This window comes from Cydia fagiglandana, chromosome 10 (assembly GCF_963556715.1).
Source record: "Cydia fagiglandana chromosome 10, ilCydFagi1.1, whole genome shotgun sequence".
NCBI lineage: Eukaryota > Metazoa > Arthropoda > Insecta > Lepidoptera > Tortricidae > Cydia > Cydia fagiglandana.
Genome location: NC_085941.1, coordinates 9,203,414 through 9,214,019, shown reverse-complemented (window position 1 = coordinate 9,214,019; position 10,606 = coordinate 9,203,414).

The following is a 10,606-nucleotide window of genomic DNA, read 5'->3' as shown; positions in this document are numbered from 1 at the left end:
AAAAAACTAATTAGTTTACGGCTATACATAGAAAACAATTATCCATGATGTTACCACGATTCATCCGTGATAAATACACAAATAAATGCCCTTACCAGGATTCAAACCCGGGACCTTCTGATTCATAGGCAGGGTCACTACCGGCTAAGCTAGGAGACAGTTAAGTTTACTAATAACATAATTGCCAGTTTAAAGACAGGTTAAAACCCGATATTTTCCTTAGGCCCACTTGCACCATCCCACTAACCCAGGGTTAAGCAGTTAAACCGTTAACCTAGTGTCAAATTGTATGTCTAACCATGGCAACTCCTGGTTTAACCGGTTAACCCCGGGTTAGTGGAATGGTGCAAGTGGCCCTTAATGTCATTTGATGAATGTTTTAGCTATCCAGCTTACACTCACCTATAGAATAAGTTATGTAAGACGTCGATAATTAATCAGCACATGGGTTATCCCACAATGCGAAATTTTGTAAATAGAAATAACATAACTATTAAACCTATTTACCTTGCGAGGAAGTAAGAAAGATGTACCCATTATTAGTTGTAAATATGTATATAAAAAAATTACGACTTGAATATAAAATTTAGTCCTTTAAAGAGCAGAAAAAGTTACAACTACCGAAATTAAAATTAAAATAAGCAATAGTAAATTGTCAAACTGCCGTATTCGAACTTCAAGATATTCACAAGAGACGACACGTACTAGATCCATTCTAGATACGTACGTTTAGATATCAACTAGTTCTCTTTTGCAGCGCAATCCGGGCAACCAATGTCACTTTTACGTTAGATTGAGTAGGATATCTATTAGATGTGAATTGGATCTCTAAGTCATATCCCGTGGAAATCGTTCAAGAGTATCTCCAGAATCGCGCAAATGTCAAATTTAACAGGTTAGATCTTAAACATATCGTTATCGTATCTTGGTGATGTCTAAAAGATGTCTAATAGATGTCTATTTCAAAATCCGAATTGGGCCCAAAATATTAGTTTGTATAAAATATCAGGCGGAGATGGCGGGACGACTTTGACGCCTTCCTTAACAACTGGCCGGAGGAAGCGCTAAATCGGGAGTCATGGAGAACCAGGGGAGAGGCCTTTGCCCAGCAGTGGGACACACAAATAGGCTATTAAAAAAAAAACTGTAACGCTTCAATAAAGCGCTACGCTTGCTACGAGCATTGTCTACGGGCGATCTTAAGAAACGAAGGTATCTTTACTTATGCATTTTATATTCTTCACATCTAAATGACGTATTTATTTATACTGGGTACCATGACAACGTAGTATATTTTATAAAGCAATAATAAGTAATCTAAACAAAAAAATATATACCTACTAAAATTAAGAACTATACCGGGTGTGGCCTGTAACAAGAGCAAATAATTAAAATATAGATTGTACTCCTCAATCAGTGACACTTTTGTTCAACAACTTTTAAAAATTATGAAGTATTTAAACTCCCTAATTTTTTAATCCAAAATAAATATTACCTTTAAGGTGGTTCGCTTTTCATACAAAATTCAATCAAAGCTCATTAAGTAACTACACACTATTAGTACATAAATATTTCCGCATTTATCTTCCTTCGAATATTCGTTTGCGCGAAATTAACAGGAAAACAATGTTTCATACAGAAATCATGCAAAAATCATAGTTAAATCTTCATCAATTTTACGTATGTGTGTGTCACAAATGTCGTGTACAGATACATTTGCGACGTTGCCATACCATTTCCGACGTTGCCGGGCTGACCACGGCGCGAATTTGGAGTGCCGTCATGTTTAGTGCAATTTTGTTGACACTTGACGTTTGACAGGTACTTAATTGACCTAAGCGAAAATAAGTACCCGAAGTTCGTCAGCTTAGCTAAGAACTATCATGGCGTGTTATGCAAACAGTCGCTTTTTTGCTTACAAACGAAAGATTCCCGGTTCGATCCCCAGTCATTGTATGCTGGAACATAACTTTTTGTATTTTTGTTACATCTAAATTTCGTATTGTTTTTTTATTTTTATTTAATTTTTCTTATCATCATAAATCGATTGATTAAGTATGGGCTACACGTATTCGTTTATTTTTGACAAAGAAAATTAGAAATTATACTCTACCTAATCTCTCTTATTTTTACAATCAGGACATCTTCACTGCAATAAAAAAGAAATGTATAAAATTTCCTGTGGTTAAAAATAATGGATTTTGTCTATGAATGAAAAACACAATTATTACTATAGTTTGTTTTTTTTAGCATTAGAAATAAGGTAAACAATCTTGACGTGTCTTTTAATTGAAAAACACATTTTAAAAATAAGTTACGGCAAATATGTAACAATTATAAATCAAATACGATCATTTATATTCTTCTGCTTTCATAAGTAATAGTTTTTGATTTTTAAAAAGCGTTTAAATCTGTGTGCCTAGCCAAGATGCCAGTCGTTCGCTCCGTAGCGAACGTTAGGGTAATACCTCTCTCTATCACTCTGCCATATTAATGCGACAGACACGGCTGCGCTTCGGTCGCTACGGAGCGTAAACCATTGGCATCTTGGCTAGGCACCCTGGTCATCTGGAAAGCGAAACACATACGGAACGCGTTTCTATTACTCAATACAGTGGCCAGCTGCAGATTCGGCGGTAATCTTAACTATACCTAAATCTGGGTGCCTAGCCAAGATGCCAGTCGTTCGCTCCGTAGCGAACGTTAGGGTAATACCTCTCTCTATCACTCTGTCATATTAATGCGACAGACACGGTTGCGCTTCGTTTGCTACGGAGCGTACACCATTGGCATCCTGGGTAGGCACCCTGGTCATCTGGAAAGCGAAACACATACGGAACGCGTTTCTATTACCCAATACAGTGGCCAGCTGCAGATTCGGTTTTAAAGTTAACTATACCTAAACCTGGGTGCCTAGCCACGATGCAGGCTAGTAGAGTTCTCTTTCACCTTCAGCAGAACCGGGAGATCCAAACCTACCTACTTTTCATCTAATAATCTAAAGAATCAGTGCATGATTCAAACTTTACCGGTCGCCGTGGTAAGACCTAGGATTTACCATATCGGTGTTGGTAAAAGCCCAAAGTAAACTAGTAAGATTTAACATTTCGGGCTTTTACCGATCGGCATCGGTAAAACCTAGGTTTTACCGGTAAATCCTAGGTTTTGCCGTACTTCGGGCTTTTACAGTAACATATATATAATAATTGCTCGTTTAAAGGTAAGATAACACAAAGGAGAAACAAAAAGAAATTACCTACTCGCACCAGTCTTGAACCCCAATCCTCTTGCACGTATTTCCACGAACATACCGTTACGCTATTGCAACATACTTACGTTGTGTGAAATTGTCTACTACAAGGATCACGGAAACACTGTTTGCATGTGTGAGTAATAGTAGGAAAAAGCGTGACAGCAACACTCCGTCGAATTAAAAAGGTGGTTTTTGCACAATGAAGTATTCAATGTTTATTTTAATAGTTCAATATTTATTTAAAGAGTGCGCGAAACATACTTTTAAGTATACAAATACCATGACCATTTTACAAAAAAATAAAACCTGAAATTTTGCAAATGTGGTGCCATCTAGCGAGAGTTAAGTTTTGAGTAACCTAGGCGAACCACCTTAATGGACGGTATCGCCACGCCATATCATTGTGATTGACGTTCCTTGTCACGCATTAAACATAACAAAATTCGCAATAAATTGCGTCTTAGAATAAACTTTAAAGTGTATTAAAAATCAAAACACAAGTTATTTTTAAAAGTTGCTGAACAAATGTTGATCAGTATGAGGAGTACAGCCTACAGTTTAATTTGGTGCTCATATTACAGGCCACACCCAGTATAAAACTACAAGTAACTACAACATAAACTAAAATTATAAAAAAAAACACTGGCTCCAGCTCGGCCATCTAAATTACATACACGTTTTACGAAATAGCTTTGTTTCACAGTTTAGGGTTGTAAAAGGAAAATTATGTATTATGCTGCTTAAATAACACTTTACACGGAATCATAGGCGATAGTAAAACGGCACATTTTCCACAATATTATTTAATTTTACTCTCCTATGTAGTGCGCAATGTGTCTTTAAAACACAAAAACAGGTTAGACACGATATCGGGTTACCAAAGAGAAAACTTTTAAACTTCAAATTTCAATCTTTGGGAGTTAGGGGTCAAGACATAACCCTTAGGTATTCAGAAAGAATAATAAAATCACATCTCCTAAATTATTTTAGACCTAAAAAAATAATAAAATCTCACTGTCTCTCTCCCTTCCGGACCGATTTCCTGTATGTATTGAAAAATGAAAATGAAATGAAAACATTTATTTTCAGGCAACTATTGGCCTTTAGGGCTGATTTAGACGGCGCGCGAACTCGCATGCCTTTTTAGTTACATTGCGGACTGTTGGTTGCTCCAATTCAACCGATCGACCAAAAACCGGAATGTAATGAAACTCGCATGCGAGTTCTCGCATCGTCTAAATGAGCCCTTAGCAACGATACGAGTATGTCAACGCGTATCGTGACTCGGCGCATTGTCTTACGCAGTAATTGCTACAAAACAAATGCCGGTGCAAATGCTAACAAAAGACCTAATTACGTATTAGAGATTATGTTACACCGTACAGAGCTGACGTGAGGAAAATGTATCATTTTGAGATTATTTAATGGTGAAAAGTTATTCAGGGAGCCTAGTCAAGATCAAGGTGATATTCGTACATCGATAAACGTGAGACGAATAGAAAAAAAATTACATCATACCCTGCTATGAAAAGTCTTGTGGCTATTTCCATACATTATTAAAGTTTCGATTGCCGTTTACTATCAACGATTGTCACATTGTCTAGGCCCTCTATCCAGATAATGTTGATTGAGTTATCTTAGGTACCTACTTAATTCAACGATGTGAATTTGGAAATGGTGTTTTTAAGGGAAAAGCTAAATATGCCTTTCTAAATCTTATGCTTTTCTTTTTTAAATTTCTGTTCCTAAAGGGTTTTTCATGCAAGTAAAAATCTCTGTAGAAACTATCTCGGTAGCTATATTAAAGACTAAGGTTTGGATGCATTAACTCTGTATTATACACTTCACTTGCATTGCATCACTATGTAAGTAAGAGCGGATCTGAAAGTGATGTTTAAATGACATCTGACACACATAAACTAACCGTTAAGTAGTTCGAACAAGCCTCCTATATTTTTGAGAACCTATGAATTTTTTTAAATTTGATCTGGTTACGGTTCAAATAATGTCTTTTGTTAGGGGTGAATTTTTAAAAATCAAAACGTCGTTATACGCGATATAATCCAATACTCAATGATTTAATTTTCGTTCGGAACGGTGTAAACGCGTCCAGTGTAAGAAGAGTCCGACGCACAAAAAGCGCGCCTTTCTTAGGGAATTCTACGTCCGACGTAATTTAAATGCACTATCATTAGGGTTTTAGAACATCCTGATTTGAACGATTACAAGGAACTGTTTACGGTGAAACCCCCACACCATGTTAAGTCATGCTTATGCAAATGGCAGCAAATCCGCAATCCGTGACAATAGTGCCATAAATAAATCTGGTTGCATGTAAATCTCAATGAACCCGAATATTAGTAGTTAGTGGTGAATTGCTTGGTTTTAGGTAACCGTATACAAGCTATTCAAATATTTGAGATTGCGTTGAAATTAGAGGTATCAAATGTACTTAAATTATCTCTATGAATAGCTTAGCATAAGGCGATTCATATCCTGACACTGCGATCTACGATAAACTAGTATAGTAGTTTTTAGTGTGTTGTATTGGGTCAATTTTTATAGCACTGCATCTTGAAAATAATAACTTAATTAGTAAATAAAGTTGCGTAAAAGTACCTTTAATCCCTTATAAATTATTTAAGTGTATTTTTTCAAATGTATGTAACAATGTTTATCCCGGACTATTGCCCCATTTTGAATGTTGCTTATAATATGTCACAGCGATACAATACCGATCTGACGGTCAAAAGTGACGTTTTTGGTTGAAGGATGACACTTTTGACACTGATAATAAATATTGTTTGAAATGGGCCGTACGTTACATCCCCCCCATTAAACATATTTGATTTTAAAGTTATCCATTAGTTGTCCCTTTGAAGCCAAAGGGTTATTAATTACCTCTTACTACAATAAAATTTACTATCACCGTTTTCCCCCAGGATTCTTCATATACATTTAACCAGTGTTGATTGTGAAGGTCAACAATTATTTAATCTATCCAGCTCCAATTAAATCTACCGACATTCTCCTAAATAATAATGAATCACAGTTGACGATGAAAGATACAATCTGAAATAGGCCACCAGGAATTTTCGGCGCTTTAGAAGTTTACTATACAACCTCTAAATCAATTTTAAATTACCTGTCAAGTATAAATAAGGCTTCCATCACCATTCAGAAATCTTCGTAGTCATGACAGTGGCATTTCTGAACCTAACGAGCCTTCTCAATTCCGAGCAGATTTTGATGCTAATTTGCAACTAAACTAGCAGAATGGCGCGCTATCTCTTTCGCTTGCATTGAATTAATAAGAGATGCAAGTAATGTTTCATGACGAAAGTTGAGAATAGGGCGCCAATTTCAAAAGTTCAGGTGTGACGTATGCGATGACTAACAGGGTCACGATAGTAAATTCGCAGAAGAATTTCGGCCGGATACCTACACAGGAGGAAATGCCTTAACTGTCTGATCATTATGACGTTAGAGAAGTCCCCGCTTCCTTTTATGGAGGTCTTTACTGTGCAGAATTGATGACGCGATAAAGAACTTTTCACCACACTAGCTCGGAAAGGCTTATTTTGCACTTCAAAAACTGATGAAAATTTTGAGTTGTTTTCTTATGTTTGATGGTAGAATTGACTTTTAAATTGATTTTAGATTATAAATATTTACTAACATTCATTTGGATTTGATTTTGTTTGATATTTTACATTTAATAGGTATTTGCTTCGGGTTGGTGTGGTGAACAATTTTGTGTTTCACTGGGGGCGAATTTTGTTTAACCCTCGGGCTTTACCCCCTTGTAAAAAAATAACTAAAAAAGTAGATCTGACTAAAGGAAAGTTTAAAGCTACAGGAAAAGACTCGATGAGAAAAAATATACATACGGAATGGAAAAATAAGAAAGCAAGAAAAGGAAAGTAAAGAGTTCTGTTTCAGAATTTTTAATCGGAGACCGAATTTTATCAGTAAAATTAGACACACACACACCAATATCTCTTGGAGTAAAGATAAAATTCACTAGCAACTTAGATGATGTAATTCTCGAGTCTCAACCTCGCTGTCGTATGTGCACAAAAAAGCTCCAAAAATGTACAGTTTTATGAAGATAACTGTAAAATCACAGCTGCATATTTGCATCAAATTATGTTTAAGCTTCCTAAAAATATGAACTGTTACTTTAATAGGTAGTCTGCGGCGCGGTTAAGGACATAAAGACAAGTTACTTTAGCCTGTGGCGTGAAGATGTCTCGGCGAGTATGAAAAATGTTATTTTATTAACTTCGTTTAAGTAACGAGGTGTGTTCCCATGGTATTATTTAAGTTTATTTACATTTTCGCACTACTCCGTGATTTACCTTCAGGTACAATAATAATATTGTTTAAAATTCGTTATTACCGGTATTTTCAGAAAAAAATTATACCTACTTTTAACCTTTTTTTCGGTATCTTAACAAATATTTTATTAGAAACTACAATGACTCTTGAATACGAACAGACAAACTGTGTCCTCAATGAAAAATTCTGTGTCAGTTTTGTGACGGTCCGAAAAATGTCTGTGAAAATGCATCACACAACTAGATTCTAAGTAGATATAACCCTGAAGTTGTGGGTTTTTCAAAAATAAGTAAATGGTACTCTTTTTTCGGAAAATGCCAACCTGACTAATAACACTTGGGGTGTGTAATAGTGTGCCTTAAATCCTGTACTTAGTTTTTTTCTTTTAGGTCTTGTAAATTATAGCATCGTGTTGCTAAGGATAAATGACAATAAACTTAAATGTTTATCATACACGCAATAAAACTTAAACGTTAGCCTAAATTATCCCTTCAAGTAACCGCCGAATACCGACAAAACCGCAAAACCAGCTATTGGTTTAAGAACAAGATTAAAGGCCAGATAAATTTGGTCCTGACCCTTGTTATAACAATAAATTTTAACTAAGGGATAAATATTTTGGTTGTGTTTAAAATTTCTGCGTACAAAAAGTGACGAGGGATGGAAGGTTTAATTAAAAACCGTTTAGTATTAGATACTGTTCGCGATTTGATTAACCTTTATGGCTACCACGAGTTTGACGACGACTGACGTATTCGCTAACGCCTGCGTAACTTACGTTATACAAATCTCGCTTGCACTAATATGCCAGTATGAGTAGGATACATAGAAAGTTAGTGACGCCCACGCTAGCGAATGTCAGTATCAGGTCGGAGTGAAGCTCGTGGTAAGGCTACTTGTTAAACTTGAGCATTTTAAAATTTACAACCTGGAACAAATTACCATTACCATCAAACAGACAAAGAATGAGTTGCAACCAACCCACTGGGAAAGCCCATAGTTTAAAACGTAAAACAATTTATTCACAAAGGCTCATTTGAATATAAAAGTGTACAGTAGTACAATTATGGCGATCTCGTTCGGAGTCATCTCGGGCACGATGCAACGTTACCGGAAAAACTGGAAAGGTTTTCCATAAAACGGTTTTTTCTTCAGTGAAGCTATTTGAATACGGTGCATCGCTCCCACGGCGCTTGCAGTCCTTGGAGACTTAGATGGCGTCGATGGGTAGATGCGTCAGTCTTATGTACATACTTACGATTCATTTCAAAGGGGCGTCTTATCGCGCCGGGTGTCCGCGACTGCTCGCGACCACTAACTTTGCCAAGTACATAACTTATGCGCTTTTAAGAAAAAATACTCGTTAGCCTTTTTTTTATAAGGTAATCGACTAATCGTAGTATCAAAAGTTAAGTGAGTTAATTATGAAAATCTTATCTGGAGCTAACGATGAGCCTGATGTATCTAACAAATCACATATTTTAAGTGGTTTTGAAAGTAAAATTTAGGGAATGACGTCCGAATTTATAAACAGGAGAAGAATATAGGTACTAATTATCATCGGTTTGTAAAATAGCCACTCTTACGAAGTTTGCAAAGTATACTGGAATACGGTTGTCGCATCTATAATTCCGGTAACATCTAGTTTAGATGGGAAAAGAGCAGATTATCTTAACGTAATAGCCATTGACAATTATGCCGCGAGAATACTTACCCACGGAGCACTTACCTTAGTGATACACAGAAATGTTACGATGGTAAAAACTATAGGAATACCCGTAGCGTGACTGTGGTGTATGTACGAGTACATAACATGCAAATTGTAGAAATTGCCACGTTACGTAACTAAATTGATGTAAATATTTATTTGACATTTTATGACATATAATCTCTTATATTACAGCTCATCTCTTCATATCTCTTAGATTATCGCAATTATAAATTAAAATATTTTAATTCACTTTTTTGCATAAATATACCCGAATCGAAAATATTTTTCTAACTAATTAAGTAGGTACTGTCTGTTTATATGCCGACCATTTTTGATTACTTAAAAGTAGTGATATCATCTGCAAAACTAAACTGCGTTTATAAGTTATAGCCGCACCCAACATTTGTATTATCAATCACAAAATGTCTAAAAACAATCCCTGATCGCTTTTGTATTTATTTACTGCCAAGATAACGATATCGATAAAGCCCAGGCGAGGTTAGGAATTATAAAAGTGTGATAATAGCAATAAGCTTTATACAACGCGCAATGGTCTTATGATCTGGCACTGAACAACCCAGGGTGAGTGGGTGATGATCGGGGTGTCGATTGATATGTGAGCGTTAACCTTTAAAGTGCAATACCCGTATCACATAACAAAGTTATGTCATTTGCATAGGCGCGTGCCAATTATGTGTATGCGAACGTGCCATAGGATAGAAACATACTTGAGGTCCTTAAACCATACCTACCTAATGTTTTTAACTTTTTACCGACATACCGATTTCTTCCTTAATAGGTATCTGCCTTACTCATGCGTATTCATATTTTAGATGTATAATGTAGGTACAGTAGGCTCACCGGGAGATATTTAAGATAATAAAATTCAAATCTTTCATGTTTTTTCTTTTCTCTCCTAACATTGGATAATCTCATACAATATCGTCGATGGTATATTCAATTATGTACGGAACAAAATATCTACAGTATTTCAAGCTCCATTATAATCAAAAATGCTCAACTTATTGATAGCAAAAATAGTACGGGAAGTTCGTTATTATGGACAATATAAAATAAAATAAAAAATCCTTATTTTACTGTTTCAGGGGACGGCAAGTTGTACGAAAATCTATCACTGTATTGTTTTTTATCTTTTAAAAGCATGTCACAATTATGAAAAAATAACCAAATCAACCAACCAACCAAACCCTTACCAATCTTAATGACCATGACTACTCAACTAAGCTGCACTGCCCACCCCTAGCTAGCTGTGGTCTAGCATGCTTTTGAATTATATGCAG